Source organism: Oryctolagus cuniculus, chromosome 14 (genome assembly GCF_964237555.1).
Source record: "Oryctolagus cuniculus chromosome 14, mOryCun1.1, whole genome shotgun sequence".
NCBI lineage: Eukaryota > Metazoa > Chordata > Mammalia > Lagomorpha > Leporidae > Oryctolagus > Oryctolagus cuniculus.
This window is the reverse complement of record NC_091445.1, coordinates 64819175-64835902: the sequence shown is the minus strand read 5'-3', so window position 1 is coordinate 64835902 and position 16728 is coordinate 64819175. Positions and strand designations below refer to the sequence as shown.

The 16728-nt window shown below is 45.8% G+C and overlaps 1 protein-coding gene across 6 annotated transcripts in view; it reads left to right on the top strand.

The window, feature by feature from the left end:
- The window catches only part of DAB2 (DAB adaptor protein 2), an 83064-nt gene that overhangs the window by 12630 nt on the left and 53706 nt on the right, over positions 1-16728 (top strand). For 4 of the 6 annotated variants that reach the window (XM_070056671.1, XM_070056672.1, XM_070056665.1 and 1 more), the window contains exon 1: positions 6715-7085. The exons of 1 other annotated variant lie outside the window; for it this stretch is intronic. The gene's annotated coding sequence lies outside the window, so the exon portion shown is untranslated. Of the gene's footprint in view, positions 1-6714; positions 7086-13849; positions 13988-16728 lie in introns of those variants that run through there. One more of the 6 variants, XM_070056667.1, reaches the window with a different exon arrangement.

The following is a 16728-nucleotide window of genomic DNA, read 5'->3' as shown; positions in this document are numbered from 1 at the left end:
ACCCACCTCTACCACAGCTTCCCAGGTGGTTTCTTCAGCAGAGACAAGTTTGGGGAGCTCAACTCTTCCCCCAGAAGACTGAGGGACAGCAAGGCAGCAGAGACTCAGCCTGTGGTTCTTGGGAGTGGTGAGGTCTCATTCCCTGGGCTGGCCTGGGATAACATCCTTCCACCAAGAGAAGCTCGGCGGAGAACTGTCTGAAGCTCCACCGTATCAGTATGATTTCCTGTTGTTAGGAAAAGTCAGAGTGGCTCCCTGGAGGTGGTGTTATGTCTGCAAGTTAGGTAGACAGTGGTTAAAGATCAAGGGTTATTTTGGATTACCCCCACAACTAGTGTCTTCTACCAGTATTTCTTCCCAATAGAAGCTTATCTCTTGAACTACCACAAGCACACATGCACAACATATCTGCTACCACCTCCACTTCCGCCAAAATTCTCTTAAACCCTTTCTCGGGTAAACACTTCTCTCTCAGTGGCCGTGCTCAGCTGTAACATGTAACTGTTTTTTCTTCTCTCCCACAACAACCATTGGTCCAATCAGGGCCAGAACCAGGCACACAGACAGAACATGTTTTCCTTACAGTCCAAGTCCAGATGCCAGCCATGGCTGCACAAGGGTGCTGGGGTCACCTTCAAAGCCAGACAAATGGATCCAAACAAAACCACTGATGCAGGGAGAAGGGAAGAACAACAGGAGCTGAAATTCAAGCCAAAGTGGAAAGAGGAGGACAGGGAGCCTGGAAAGCCGAGGGCTCAGGGCAGCAGTGGGAACAAGCGAATCTAAGCAGCAGGCAGCCAAGTGGGGTGGGGAGTCCATGCCTTTCTACTTGTAAAATTATTCTCTAAAGATTTATTTATTTATTTGAAAGGCAGAGATACAGAGAAAGAAATGGGGGGGGGGGGGGTGATCGAGAGGGAGGGAGAGGTCCTCCATCTTCTGGTTCCCTCCCCAAATGGCTGCAACAGTCAGAGCCAAGCCAATCTGAAGCCAGGAACCAGGAGCTTCCTCCGGTCTCCCACGTGGATGCAGGGGCCAAAGGACTCAGGCCATCCTCTGATACTTTCCCAGGAGCATGAGCAGGGAGCTAGATTGGAAGTGGAGCAGCCAGGAATCAAACCCTCACCCATGTGGGATGCCAGTGCTGCAGGCCGGGGCTTTAACCAGCTGTGTCACAGCACCAGCCCTGCATATACCATTTTATTTCAATGCATATGTGTGAACTATGGCTGTCAATAGCCTTTTCACTTTAGCATGGCTCTCTGACCCTTTCTCTCCTCTTGTCTCTCTCATCTCTACCAGGCCCCTGGTAATACATATTACAGCCTAGTCTGGAGTCTCCTTTATCATCATGAACATACACCTCCCCCTAGCCCCAACAAACATGAGTAGGCAGTGTTTTTATATTCTTAAAATAAACATACCGTCCTTCTTTTCTGTATCTTGCTTTTCTCACTCAACAAAACCTAATAAAATACTTCTTATTATGAGGTTTAATTCCAGTTTTTTCTTTAAATGGTTGCATATGATTTATCAGTGCACCTGAATCGTAATTTATTCGATCCTTGCCCACTATTGGGCATACTATGCTCCCAGATCCCTGTTGTTATGAGCAGTGGAGCAGTTAACATTCTTGCATATTATGATATGTGCTTTATTTCTAAGGGATAGATTCTTATAGGTTACAGAACTGTATAGGTGTTTGCTGTAATAACACATAATATATTTGCAGGGTTGTATGTACTTTCATTTTTGATAACTCTTGCCAGTTGCTTTTCCAAATAAGACAATATTTACTTACTAAATATTTATTTTATTTATTTGAAAGGCTGAGTTACAGAAAGAGAAAAGGAGAAACAGAGAGAAAGAGTTATTCCATCTGCTGGTTCACTCCCCAAATGGCTACAACAGCTGGGGTTGGGCCAGGTTGAAGCCAGGAGCCAGGAACAGGGCTATCCTCCACTGCTTTCCAGGTACATTAGCAGGGAACTGGATTAGAAGTGGAACAGTTGGGAGCTGAACCAGTGCCTATATGGCATGTCAGCACTGCAGGCAGTGGGCTCAACCCACTATGCCACAGCAGTGGCCCCGACAAATTTATTTTGACAATAATTTATATATGAACACTTTTTCCCTTTATAGCTCTCCTCATTATAAAAATTTATATTTTCAGGAAAGTGTAATTAGTTGCATAAATTTATAATATTGACCCTCAAAAGTCCTCTGTTTCACAATGTTCCAATTTGTCCAGGAACTATGTTTCTGTACCATCTGAGTTTCACTAAAATTGCACATCACAAGCGAAAACGCGCGGCACTGCAAGGGGCCAAAGGGGTGGAAGCAGGAAAACCACCAAGAGTGAGACTAACCTCTTAATATTTTAGATTTAATAGGTAGGTAGATAGATACAGATATGGGGGGGGGGGCGTCCAGTTTTTGGTCTTGCCAGCAACCAAACCTGATAGTTTTTCTGTGATGTTAAATATACAAGACCAGTCAAGGTCAAAGAACATATTCTGGGAACAATAGCCATTCTCTTCATTTTTTTAAATAATGATACAGAGGAGGGGCAAAAAGGAGAGGACCGCGCTAAAGTCACTTCAGCCAGTCTTTGATTTGATTTGAACATCTCTGGCTGTTCAGCAAGGCGTCAAGGTACGCTTACCTTATGGCCAAGGAACTGGCCAGGTTCAAAATGGAAAATTTAAGGAGGACAAGAGCAGTGGAGAAGAGGACGGAAGAACTGGAGAAGGAGAGAGGCTGTTAGGTCTGTGAGCAGAAGAAGGAAAAACAGTTTAATTATGGAAGAAAAGACACACACATAGGATCGCTCGCCCAGGCAGAGTTGCTGCGGAAGCACATTCCAGGAACATCTTAAGAGATTACTTTAATAATAAACCATGCATTCTTCAGCAAGCCATCGCGGGATTAACTACCCCTTTCCTAGGCTAGGAGCACAGGCGTCGGTTTTATTTATTTTTTCCTTCTCCCTCACAGGCAGGTTTTGTGCAAGGGACAATTGTAATGTAAGGACTACAGTTGTTCAGGCATTGCATTGAATTTTCTTTACTGAAAATTTCCTAAACATAAATTTTGGTAGTGATTAAAAAAAATGATTTAGGCCAAGGTGAACATGTGGGTGGACTTGAATGTGATTCTTAAGACGCAAGGTTGTTCCTTGTAGACCTACTGAAAACAAGCAGTTCAGCTGTGACAGCACACAGTATTGTGTGGGATAAAAAGAGTTAAATCCATTTTCATTCCTTTTTTTTGTTAACGTGAGCAGGACATTGAATTACTGCCAGAAGCAATATCAGAGCCCCAGAGATATAAAAATATACTTGAAACCAGAATTCTCGGCTGTCAACTCTTAAGATTTCTGTGTAAAACAAGCACTGCCCGTTTTCAGCTGTATGTGGGAGCCCACCACTCATAGCCCAACTGTTTTCACCCAATTCTGCTCTTCAAGCTACAGCTCCTAGCACATGAAATCACTTTCCACCCTTCGTTTCTTAGACAAATCCTTCCCATTTGGTGGGCAAGCCAAGTGTCACAGAGCACTTCTTGGTTAGAATCTTCCCGTTCTGAAGTCCTTACTGGAAACAGCTGCTCTCTAGGTGTTTAAAAGTAACACCCGTTTACGTAGTTCGTTGTTTCATAGGAGTGGTTACATTTGGGGAATGGCCTTAAAACTGAGGTCTAGGACAGAAAGCTGAAGTCACTGGGTGGTGGTGGTGGGGTGGGTTGTGAGGAAGTATGCACAGAAGGGTTACCTTCCTGTTATATTGTTCCGATTGTCTATCCATTGTTATATACGTGCATTTTAGTTAATATTGCTGTGTATTAAAGATAAATAAGTCCTAATGCCCAAAGTATGTTAAAAAGTAGAGATAATAGGGCTGGTGCCCTGGCTCACTTGGTTAATCCTCCGCCTGCGGCGCTGGCATCCCATATGGGTGCCGGGTTCTAGTCCTGGTTGCTCCTCTTCCAGTCCAGCCCTCTGCTGTGGCCCGGGAGGGCAGTGGAGGATGGCCCAAGTGCTTGGGCCCCTGCACCCGCATGGCAGACCAGGAGAAGCACCTGGCTCCTGGCTTCGGATAGGCGTAGTTCCAGCCATAGCGGCCATTTTGGGGGTGAACCAACAGAAGGAAGACCTTTCTCTCTGTCTCTCTCACAGCCTGTCAAATTAAAAAAAAAAAAAAAAGTAGAGGTAATAAGATAATCCCTATATAAACGCCCCTTTTGGTAGTTTTTAGGAAGGCCTGTCTGCTGGGAGTAACCCTTGCTAGCCCTCCTGGGAGGGAGATGTCCCGGTCCTGGGCTTGGTCACTGAAATGGTGAAAGGGGAGGGTGAAGGGAAGGGCTCATTACTAGTATTTCCATAGCTAGAAAATGCTTTTAGATTAGACCAGTAGGTGTATATGTGTGTTTTTGGTAAATATCCATGTTTGTGGTGGAGAAAGTTCATTCTTTACAACAGCTATGCTTTATAGATGTCTTGGGTGGCAATGTAGGATAAAAAGCAGAGCTGGTGAATTAGGTAGTTTGTTATCTTTTTTGCTAGAGTTGAAAGAAAAAATGCATCCTGGACCTGGAATCCTTAAATCACCTGTGAGCAGTCAGCCTGTATCAGAACTTCCTCACTGGGCTGGCAGCAGAGGGGCAGAGGAAGTACAAAGCGAGATCTCTCCTATCTACACGTTGATGCTAGCCATTGGTGGATGTGCATTTCTTTTGGCTGGGCTGTAGAAGAACCTTAAGTAAGTGAATGCAAACACGCCTTCTTGCTAATATTTTGATAACCCCAATCTGATCATGAATTCTCATAGAAACAGAACACTTAGTACGCACCGTTGCTGTGTGTCACTGTAAGGGAATACAGAATATTAATTGTAACTCAGCCAAAATTTGTATTTAGAGGCCTGCTGCCATTTTTGTCTTTTACAAAATTTTTATTCCCAAGAAAATCAATTACATTTTTTTCTAACAGATTGAGTTGATGTAGTATATTTTTGGTTATCAAAGTACTCAGACAGCTTTGGGATTTTGAATTGGCAAATATTCATGAAGTGTGAAAAAGTGTGATCCATACATTCCCTAGCTCAGGCACATAAAAGCAGATGTTGTGTGTGCACGCAGGGACCCAGAAGGACACGTTGAACTTAACTGCTCGTGATTGCGGATGACTTTGTTCTTTGCTTCTTGTGTTTTTAAGTTTCCTGCAATGCACTTATTAGCTTTGAGAAAATAAAGGTTATTTAAAAAAAAAATCTTCCAGTTTCAAAGCATAGGCTTGAGTGGGCCCTTCTGAGTTGCCACAGTAAGACATGGCGAGACGCGTGTTTCTTTGCCTCCATGCGCCTCACATCGGCCGCCCTTTTTGCAGCTGCTTAACCTTTAGAAGTGAAACTATCCCCTCGGGACTTGCGGATTTTAGAAGCCAAGCACCACATCCTCAAATGTGCCAGAATTCAAGTCCTCTGCTTCAATGCATAAACACCAATCTAGGACTAACATTTTGTGACGCCTCTTGTCATTCACATAAAGTCTTCATTTTTTTTTCTCAAATAATAACAAATTACCTCAGAGCAACTCTGAAAGCTGTCAGCAGCCCCAGGTGTGGGGGCATGAGCCTGGCAGAAACACTAGAGGCTGGCAGAGGCGGTGTCCCGCCGGCGCCCCCCAGGGTCCCCTGCACGCTGCCTGTTCCAAGCCTGACCTACTTGAGAGCAGTGACTGCCACTCACGTTGCGCTCCCCTAAATTACACAGTGGCTTCGCAGTGAGGGCTAGGCAGGGACCACAAAATGCATCCTCGGTGTCCCATAAGCCGGATTTGAACCCTCAGTTTCCAGAGAGAAAACGCAAATCCCTTGTGTCCCTTCCTCGATAAAATCAGTAACCCTCCTCCCAGCACTGGAGTCACAAGTTCGCATTTTCACATTTAGTGCACCTTGCCTCCGACTTTAATAAAAGAAGAAGCATGCCTTTCAAAAGAGTAACAACTTCATAATTCTTAAAAAGCGGCAGAACTTCTCCGGATGTTTTCCAATTGTTGCTGTTTTTAAAATATGGAGACAATGAAGTCCCGGTTTGGTCATGGTCTCTAGGACATGCAGAGTGGCTTCCAGGGAGCAATGCATGTGAATATTTTAAGCTATTTCATTGTACCCATCTCATGTTTCCCATAGAGATACAGGAAGCGCTAAGGAGAGTAGGACGGATTAAATGGACGCAAGAACACACCGGGAGGGAAGCCAATACACAATCTCTGTCTAACTCGGAAACAGGGCTCATTAACAGGCGTGATTGAGGCGTGAACCTGTTTTCCTTCTATTGGTTGCACAGAGATGCTGCTTTTATATCCGTCTACGCAGGGTGACATTTCATACACAAACACCTAGACACACAACTCCCGCCAGCTGAAGCGCGCATCCGCATCCGCAACGAAGGCGCCTGGCTTCCTCGCAGGGGCATCGCCGTCCTACTTTGCAGGACAGCAGCTCGGCGCTCAGCCCCGCCGCGGTGAAGGCTGCCCTTTGTTCGCAGGCCCCCACGGGTGCCACATCACCCCAAGTGGCAGTCCAGGGAACGAGGCTCGGCGGGGCCCTCCCCTTTCCTGCAGAGTTTCCCTTTCCTGTCCTGATGTGCACCCTTCCCGGCCCCCACCCCCACCCCGTCATCCGCGTCCCCTGCCCCGCGCCGCCCGGGGCTTGGCCTCCGCCCCTCGCCCGCGGCGCCCAGCGATCGCCCCCCGCTGGCCGGGCGCGCCTAGCCCAGGGAGCCGGGCGCTCTGCGCGGCTGCGGCGCGAGTTAATAAACAGTTAAGTTTGGAAGACTCAGCAGACACGTTGAGGGGGAGTTACCAAGCCCAGGCAGCAAAAACATCCCGGCACATTCCTGGGGAGTCCTCAGCTGCCAGCATCTGATTAGAACCATATCTCTCGCCGGGAGTGGCCGCGCGGCTCCGAGGCTCCCGGCCCGCGGCTATTTAAGCCGGTCCCGCCGAGTCGGCTGCGCTGCCGCCTGGAGGCTCTGGGCACGGGGGAGGCATGCTGGCTTCGCGGAGGCGCTAGCTCCTAGCCCGTGAGTAGCTTCGCGAGCCTTCTCCCCTTTGGCTTTGGCTTCATTTTTCTTTTTTTGGCGACCTCCTTCCCTCCTTTGCTCCCCACCACCCTCCCCTTCCACCCGCCCGACCCCTCCTCTTTTTGGGTTCAGACCTTGGGCTGCGGGAAATCTTAGAAATGAGACAGGGTGCTTGGGGGGAGACCCGCGTTTGTGTGGCCTGACATCTGTGGAATGCCTTCTCGGAATGCAGTTACTTTTGGGGGTCGGACTCCAGATGCCCGGCTTGTGACATTTAACAGCCGTCTCCGTCTCTCTCTGTGTGTGTGTGTGTGTGTGTGTGTGTGGTGCTCCCTTAAGGACTCTGCGGACAGCCCTGGTGGGGCTCTGTTGTGGCTGCCGACCCACCGCCTAATTAACTCCTCAAATGATGTTTATTTTTTCCCTGTGACAAAGCCGGGGGACCTGGTTTGTGCCCACAAGACAGAAGACTTTTCCTGGTGGCTGACAACATATGGCATTGAAATGTGAACTTTGTGTTACACCAGCATTCCTCACTGAGGTGTCTGCCCAAGGGACTTAACAAACTTGTTTTCTATCCCCAAAGCAAGGAGTGGTGTGTAAATAATAGTTGCTCGCCTGCCTGCCCTTAGCCGGCTAGAAAAGATCGAGTCAGAATCCTAGAGAAGCAAGGGGAAAATGAATGGGTTAAATCCAGGGAGCCCCGGTCAACATAGCGGTTTTCATAGCATAGAGCTGACTCTGTTACTTGTCTGTGCCTTCTTTCCTTTTTGACTTAATTCTTAGCCTGGAATTCAGGTCGGCTGTCGATTTCAGCAGGGAGCTGTTTGAATCCAAAGGGAAATTTAACTGGATTAGAAACACTTAGAAGAATCTGGAGGCTATCTCCGGCACATGCACCCCCTCCGCCTTCCCTCTTTCTTTTGAGCTTGTGTTTGGAAGGAAGAGAGACGCTCTGTAAAACGAGAACAGAAACAAGCTTCCAGACACATGGAAAGACTTAAACATCACGGAGGGGCGGCTTCATGAATAGTAAATGTTGCTATTGCTCTATAAAGCGACTTAATGAAAATACTTCTGGCTCTAATCAGGGCAAGCAAGGGAGTGGGGGAGAAGGAGGAAGGAGGTACTGCCGCTCCAACAGGAGCCAAGGCAGAGGAAAGCAGGGAACTGCAGAAAAGCCTTGGCGATGTCTGATAAGGGCTCCCGGAATGGCTTTGAGGAGATGCAAGCTTGATCGTTCTTACAATCTTCGCTTGGCTGCCCACACAGAAGCATCTGCTAGCTGTGTGTTGGGAAGTGGGGAACTAGCAGCGGACAGGAGACTAACCACAGGAGCTACCAAATGACTGGGTCCCTCTGCTTGCCTGATCCCAGCAGTCAGCCTTAGTTAGCCTGCGCTTCTCTGGGCTGGTGGTGTCCTCGTCACCCTCTCTCCCATTGCTCCTCTCAAATAAGGGAGGTGGGCCTCCGTGATACCTGTAAGAAAGGACTATTGCCTTGAGAATTCAGGAGCTTTGAGGTTATGAGCTCTTCTTAATCTTGGGGAAGCATCTATTCTGCTACAGTGCTGGTTACATAAATAATAGCACAACACAACGTGAGAGCGCGGTGTGGAAAGCCTCTGAGAGCTAGCACAGAAGGGGTCTTGGTGGGCTTTTCCGACGACGTGTATTTCTGGGACAGAGCGCTTCTTCCAAATTCCTCATCAGTTTCTTCCTAAGGCTGACTGTATTCATTCTCCTGTTGTTGGTGAATGACTTGACTTCTCCTTTCCCTTCCCACTCCCAGCTCACTCCTCTCTGATCCAAATGACTGCCCCAGAACCCAGTGCGTCCTAAGCCTAGTCTCCTGCAGTTTACCATGTGAACCCAGTAAGCGGACGGTAGAGAGCTGTCTCCCTTCTCTGAGCCCCAACACGCGTGCATGTCTTGGCCATTCTGGTGATCTCGGCCATGGCTGATCCTCACTGGAGGATGAGTGAGGGAAGGGAGCCCCAGCACTTGTGAAAAGCCTTACCTACTTTATGAGGTACAAAAGCTGGAGTTTGTGTTTCTACTACAGGCTTCATGATTTTAGATTAAACTGCAAGTCTGAATTCCTGTGCGCAAGGCCTCTTTGGGCTCTAGCTCCAAAGGTTGCATGGATTTCAGGCACCTTGTTGAGGTTGAAGACTATTGCTTTTAAGGCACTTGTTGGCATGATTGTGGGACAGGGACTTCTGGTTATTGGTTATGGGGGGGCGGAGAGGGGGGCAAATGGAGAGATATTTATTGTGCTCAGCCAGATCTCTATTACCTGAAGATTAACAGGAAGACATATGCCATGCTGAGTGGCTCCTGGCCACCCAGAGGCTTTGGAGAGACAGGGGCTTCTGGTGGTATCCTGAATAAAAGAGGGCAACAAGTTTGTGAAAAGAAAAAAAAAGGATTAAAAAATACATTTGCTTTTGTGCACAAAAATTTTTTGAAATCCATGCATAGTTTTTTAAATTTTGAGCATTTTCCATGAACTTATGGATGATCCCATGTATACTTGGATTTCAAAGTTTTTTTTTAACATCAAGATAAACTCTTACTTCCATTTCCAATGGACCTTTTGAAGTAGTGTCATGCATGCTGCTTCGTTTCCATTTCTACCCCTGTGCTCGTGAGCCTGATTTTTCTGTCACTCTGTCTTTACTGGGATAATTGTAAAGGCTCCATGTGTTACTCTTCCTCATTCTCTTGACTTGGGCATTGAATCATCACCTTAGGCCAAAGCTAAGATACTGAAATACTTGGGAAAGCAGCTGACGACTGAGGGCTTGTCTGGCCTTCAAGTGCCCTGATACCCGTCCTGCTGGAAGGCTTGAAAGCCGGCCGGCCAGGAAAGGTTAGCTAACTGGTCAAACACACAAGATTTTCTACCCTTCGGACAGAACCAGAGTGGAACCAGATTGGCAACATGAAACACCTGGGTGACAGGAGCGGGTATTTACAATTCTGCCTGCTGTCTTGGTATGTTCATTCTGAAGCTGAAGCTGCCCCACGGATTTGCACAGAGGTTGGCCCAAATCACATTGAGATGAAATGGCTTTAACATCGGATAGGTACAGTGAAGGCAACCTAACTCCTAATAATGTATCCTGACTGGATTAATCCTGTGAGTCAGAAGCAAAGCAGGCTAGCAGGTCTCCTAGAGAAAGGAAACAGGCCCGTTCCTGACCGAGGGGGCCCAGTGATGCTGGGTGTGGACATAGCTCACATCTCCTTGCTGCCTCCCACCTAGCACATATGGGGTAGCAGTTAAAGAGGGTGGGTTCTGCAGTCCCATTGCTTAAGCTCAAGTCCCAGCTACCTAAACGCTGGCTGCATGACCTTGGGCAGTTGCATAATCGCTCTGGACTGCAGCTGTCTTATCTGGGGAGAATAATAGTACCTAGCCTAGGGTTGTTGAGAAGACAGTTAATCTCATATATTTAGAAAGCTTTATCTGATTAGGGAAGTTTTGCTTCTCTTTTGAGCCTTGTGTTTTTGTCAAAACTCAAGGCAAATGGAGAATTTCTTCATCAAAATTGGATAGCATTCACCTACCTGAAAAATGCTAATCATTCAAGCACTTAATAATAACAAAGCCGGTGTGTTTGCTTGTTTTCATGCTAGAACAGACAGGGAGTTACTCGCTGTTCCCAGCCTGGAAGCCGGCTGTTTGGTTTGGTCAGAATGACCTCCGCTGGTCTGGTGGAAGTCTTCCCCACACCCTCTGAGACGCCCTGCAGAGAAGGAGCACTGGTTCTCCCTGAAGTCAGCATTCTAGCAGGAGGAAGTGGGAAGGGAGGGACCACCCAGACTACACTGAGCGGCCAGGCTGGAAATACAAACTCTTCAAAGTGCGTGTGTGCAGGTGCGGGTACGGGCCCCCTACTATCCTTGCCCACAAAGTTGGGCGTGTTGCCATGGCTACTTCCCTCCCCGCATCCTTCTCCTACCCTGGAAGGAAGCCTGCCACTCTGGGACAGGCAGAATTGGAACAAAGTGCTTTCTGGTTTAAAAATGGAAGTTACTAGCCAAAAAGAACCTTTTCTCTACTTACGTTGCCCTTTTCATGTCCTCCAAACCTGTTTTAACCCCAATATTTAATTTTCTCGTCCTTGCTAGTTTTTGCATCAGGTAGATAGCAAAACCTCAAGGCATATAAAATCTCAGGAACATAAAAGTACCTGCCACAGTCTAGAAGCAGCTTGGGAGTTTTTATCTACGATCACTGCTTCTACAAGCTAACTAGAGGCAAGTGACCTTCAACTGCCTTCAACTGCGTTCAGCTGGCAAGAAGTCTGATTCCTGGGGCACGCTGAGGATGGCGTGTGTGGAGTTGCTAGGGAGCAGCATGGATGAGGGCTGTGCAGCTGGGTTTTCAGGTAACCGCAGAGCAAAGGGAAGAGGTAAATCAGGAGGTAGCAATCCCAGAAAACTGAGTCTGAAGCACTGTTCAACTTGTAAAAATATCCAAATGATATAGGGTGAACGCTTTCTCTTAGCAAAAACACCTCCCTGTTTCTTCCTGCAAAGTGTTACTCAGAAACAGATTTAGGTCTCTGTGTGATACATGAACTGCTTCAGGTAGGTTTGCACTGCATGAATTCAGTCCTTCATGACTGGGCATTTGTTACTGTGCTGTGTCCTTCAAGGCTGGCAAGAACTCCAGGCGGACAGTGGTTCTCGGAGTGCAGTCCCCAGAGCAGCACATGATGTCACCTGGGGGCTTGTCAGATCACCAAGTCCTCTTCCCCATCTCACACCTGCTGTACCCAACGTTAGCAGGAGGGCCTAGGCATCTGCATTTCAACAAGCCCTCCACTGACCCAAGAGCAGCGTTCCCAGTTCAGCTGCTTTTTTAACTCAGTTGTTCATTGGAAAACACAACTAGATTTTTTAATCCCTGTAGTCATAGAAACAGTAGGGCAAGCACACTTAAATACAGTTCAATTGATGATGCATAGACCTCGGACATTTCTCCCATTATTTTGAGTATTGCTTTCTCTACCCCAGGAATACCAGTGCTCTCTTTCCTTTTATCTTTTCACCTCCCTCCCAAATCATTTTCCCTCTACTGGGATTTTTACAGAGTCTAAGTAATCTCCACTTACTAGGAGACTGTCTCAGTTACTTCAGAAAAACAGTTTCCAGTAAAATTGATCATTATCCTTGAACCAGATGGTTTCCTCTTACCTATAAAACCTTTTATTTTGTCTTTCATGCCATGTCCAGAGGTACAGATGAAGGTCTTTCCATACATGAATCTACTGCACTTAGTTTTTATTGAGCTTTATGTCTTATGAAGCACTGTTCTAGTCTCCCATTTGACTTTCATGTTCAGCAATTTGTGATAGAAAAGATATCTATTCCTTAGTCCCCATAAGATCAGGAGTTATTAGCTTACTCGAGGTCATATCACAAAGTGGGAGAGCCAGGTTCATGCAGGAATCTTTATGATTTGAAGCTTGATGTTTATCTGAATATGTACTAAGTATCTATAGGTGAATTGTGGTGCTAAGTTGGCAATGGAAAAACTCCCAGTAAGTAGAAACCAATTCAAAGTCTACGTCATGTGAGGCAAGAACATAGAATGTAGAGTTAACCTGACCTGCATTGGAATGGCTGCTCTGCCGTATCTTAGGCATGCTATTCAATGTCTCTGATCCAAAGTTACTACACCCACTTTGCAAACAATCCTAGGAATGGCTGGTGTGTAGCATGGATCACACATTAAAAAAAAAAAAAAAAAAAAGATTTATTTATTTGAAAGGCAAAAAGAGAGGGAGAAACAGAGAAACAGAGCTAGAGAGATCAACTCTCTACTGGTTCACTCCCTAGGTGGCTGTAACAGCCAGTTCTGGTTCAGGCCAAAGCCGGGAACTCCATCTGGGTCTTCCATGTGGGTGGAAGGGGCACAAGCACTTGGGCCATACTCTGCTGCCCTGGGAGACACGTTAGCAAGAAGCTGGATCAGAAGTGGGGCAGCTGGGAGTTAAACTGGCACTCCAACATGGGATGCCAGCATTGCAAGTTGTGACTTAACCTACTACACCATAGCGCCAGCTCCAGAAATCACATCTCAGGCTGAAAACTGCAAGGGTTTGATGTAGGAAGAAGCAACATAGGATGGTAGATAAGAGCCTGGAGTCTAAATTACACATGACTGTGTCCACAACCCAGCTTTGTCATACAAGAAAAGATGGATAACATCTGAGCCTCATTTTCCCCATCACTAAAAAGTTAAAGGAGAAGGCAAAAACAAACAAACAAACAAACAAACAAACAAAAAAAAAACAAACCTTTCTCAGTGCAGCACCTACTTAAGCAGTGTAGCTGTTTTAGAACTATAATTCTCAGTGTAGTAGCTAAGCTGACATTTGCTAAAGGGTCATGCTCTCATTGTGTGTGAGCTTTAGGCAAGCTGAAGTATAGAGGTGAACACGTTCAGGCTGAAAAGTAGAAGACTGGCATCCTTGGATACCTTGAAACTATCAAATGTGAGGATCAAAGAGAAAACTGTGACAGTAGAGAGACACAAATGTTAACTTTTAAACAAGATTTATTTATTTGAAAGACCTAGTTACAGAGAGAGAGGGAGAGACAGAGAGAGATCGTCCCTCTGCTAGTTCACTCCCCAAATGGCAACAACAGTGGGGTCTGGGCCAGGCCAAAGCCAAGAGCTTCATCTGGGTTTCCCATGGGTGCAGAGGGCCCAAGTATCTGGACTATCCTCCATTGTCTTGCCAGGAGCATCGCAGGGAACTGGATCAGAAACGGAGCAACTAAGGCTTGCAGCGGCACTTCTGTGGGATTGGCATCGTGGGCAGCGGCTGTCGCGGCTTCATCGGCTGTACCCAATGCTGGTCCCAAATGTTAATTGTTAAGGTACCGCTTACTTATCTGAATAGGACAGTGGAGTCCTCTTAAGGTCTAAAGTTAACTCCTGTGCAAAGAACTAGGAAGTAAAAGTAATTTATTCCCTAAATATGTCCATACTGAACACAACAGCCCTCCCTGCTCTAAGTATGTCATCCAAATGACTTCACTTATTTTTCATATTTTAAATATCTGCTTAGGGGATCAAATCTGTTCTGTTCTTCTGTAATAAGTAACTTACACGCCAAAGTGCCTTTTTTGTTACCATTTAGTAGAGCAGCAATAAACCAAAAGTGCTTGAACATATGTAACATGAAGAAGCCTGAATCTGTTTGGCTGTGCAGTGTAGTTCATCTCCCAGGGAAATGTACAAGGAAAGTTCATGGAAAGTACATTTTATGGAAAAATGCGATTTAAAGGTTTTTTGCACCAAATTATAGTTATCTCTGTTTTTTTTTTTTTTTTTTTTTTTTTTTTTTTTTTTGACAGGCAGAGTGGACAGTGAGAGAGAGAGACAGAGACAGAGAGAAAGGTCTTCCTTTACCGTTGGTTCACTCTCTAATGGCCGCTGCGGCCAGGTGCTTCTCCTGGTCTCCCATGCGGGTACAGGGCCCAAGCACTCGGGCCATCCTCCATTGCACTCCCTGGCCACAGCAGAGAGCTGGCCTGGAAGAGGGGCAACCGGGACAGAATCCGGTGCCCCGACCAGGACTAGAACCCAGTGTGCCGGCACTGCAAGGCGGAGGATTAGCCTATTGAGCCGCGGCGCCGGCCTTAGTTATCTCTTCATTCCATTTTCCACGAATTTTTGAAGTGCCCATGTAAAATCGTCCTGTATGTCAGAGGATCAGAATTACAGTGGTTAGGCCTGAAAGATGCTCAAATGTTTATTCTTTACAGGAAATTCTAAACTATATTTTAGTTTCACCGGCATTAGGTTATGTTGTTATTTGGTTTTGAGTGTCACCATTTTCCTTAACGCTAAAGTGAAATATCTTAAACGCAATTCTAGTTTGAAAATAGAAAACAAATATTTAGTTGATAGAACAGGCTATTCCATTAATGGTTAATGAGGATAAGAACAATATTGATTTCTGCCTACAAGTTTCAACTATAGCTAACGCTCGTTCAGCAAGCATTTTTGTATATGCATTCAAATGACAGATAATTTTATTTAATGTGCAAGTTGTCTTCTTAAGCCTATCTTGATACAGGGATACTTGCTTAATTGCCTGATCACTTGTTCTTTGAGATCTGATTTGGCTGTCTAAAGTTCCCAGTGATTAAAAGTTGTAATTGAAAGTTGCATGGAAGTAGATACTGACCACCTGCTAGGAGATAGATGTCAATCACTGCATATAAGAAATTTAGAGGGGCTGGCGCTGTGGCAGAGCAGGTAAAGCCACTGCCTGCAGCGCCGGCATCCCTTATGGGCGCCAGTTTGAGTCCTGGCTGCTCTACTTCCAATCCAGCTCTCTGCTATGGCCTGGGAAAGCAGTAGAAGATGGCCCAAGTCCTTGGGCCCCTGCACCTGTGTGAGAGACCAGGAAGAAGCTCCTGGCTCCTAGCTTTGGATCAGTGCAGCTCTGGCCTTTGAGGCCAGTTGGGGAGTAAACCAGCGGATGGAAGACCTCTCTCTCTCTCCCTATTTCTGCCTCTCCTTTCTGTGTAACTCTGACTTTCAAATAAATAAATAAATCTTTTCTTTAAAAAAAAAGGAATTTAGAGAAAAGGACAACTATCAACTAATATACCATTTTATTATAATAGTTCCAGAGAAAGAATAAGATACTAGGATGATAATGGAATAGGTCTTTATATATTATATTATTATATATTATAATACATATTATATAACATATATTTTATATATAATTTATATATAATATATTTATATAATTATATTTATATGTATATGCATTTATATATAAATATATATTTATATATATATATGTACTTGAAAGGCAGAGTTACAGAGAGTGGGAGGGAGGGAAAGACAGAGAGAAAGAGAGAGAAATTTCCATTTCCACTTGTTCTCTCCCCAGTTGGCCATAACGGTAGGAGCTGGGACGGTCTGAAGCCAGGAACCAGGGGCTTCCTCAGGGTCTCCCATGTGCATGCAGGGGCTCAAGCACGTGGGTCATCCTCTGCTGCTTTCCCAGGAGCATTAGCAGGGAGCTGGATTGGAATTGGAGCAGCTGGGACTTTTATGATCAATGTGCATATGCACTGCCAGTGCCCCTTTACCTGCCTCACCACAGCACTGGCCCCTGGAGTTGGTCTGTAAAGAACAGTGGAAGTCAGATAAGCAAAAGCAGGAAGAGAAATACATCCTAAGTAGAAGCTCACAAGCAAATCATGCACATGGCTAAGTATAAGACATGCCAAAGAATACAGTAGCCAGTTTGTTCAAGAAGGGGGTGCAGGTGGCAGAGAGCTAAGAGGTGAGAGTTTGGAGAGGTGGATAGCATGTCAAGAACTTAGATGTTTATTTGCTAAGTAAATCTCTTCCTTAAAGCAGGAAAACAAAACAAAATCTTCACTCAGATAAGTTAACTTGTCCATACTGGCAGGATGAATTTGAGTAGAGATTGAATGGCAGTTGAAGAAAATCTGTACTTCATTAAAAATGACCAAAGTAGAAGTGAGTGCTTAGCCTAGTGATTGCAATACCCACACCCCACAAGAGAGTACCTGGATTTGATTCCCAGCTCCAGCTCCTGACTCCAGCTTCCTGCAAATGCAAACCC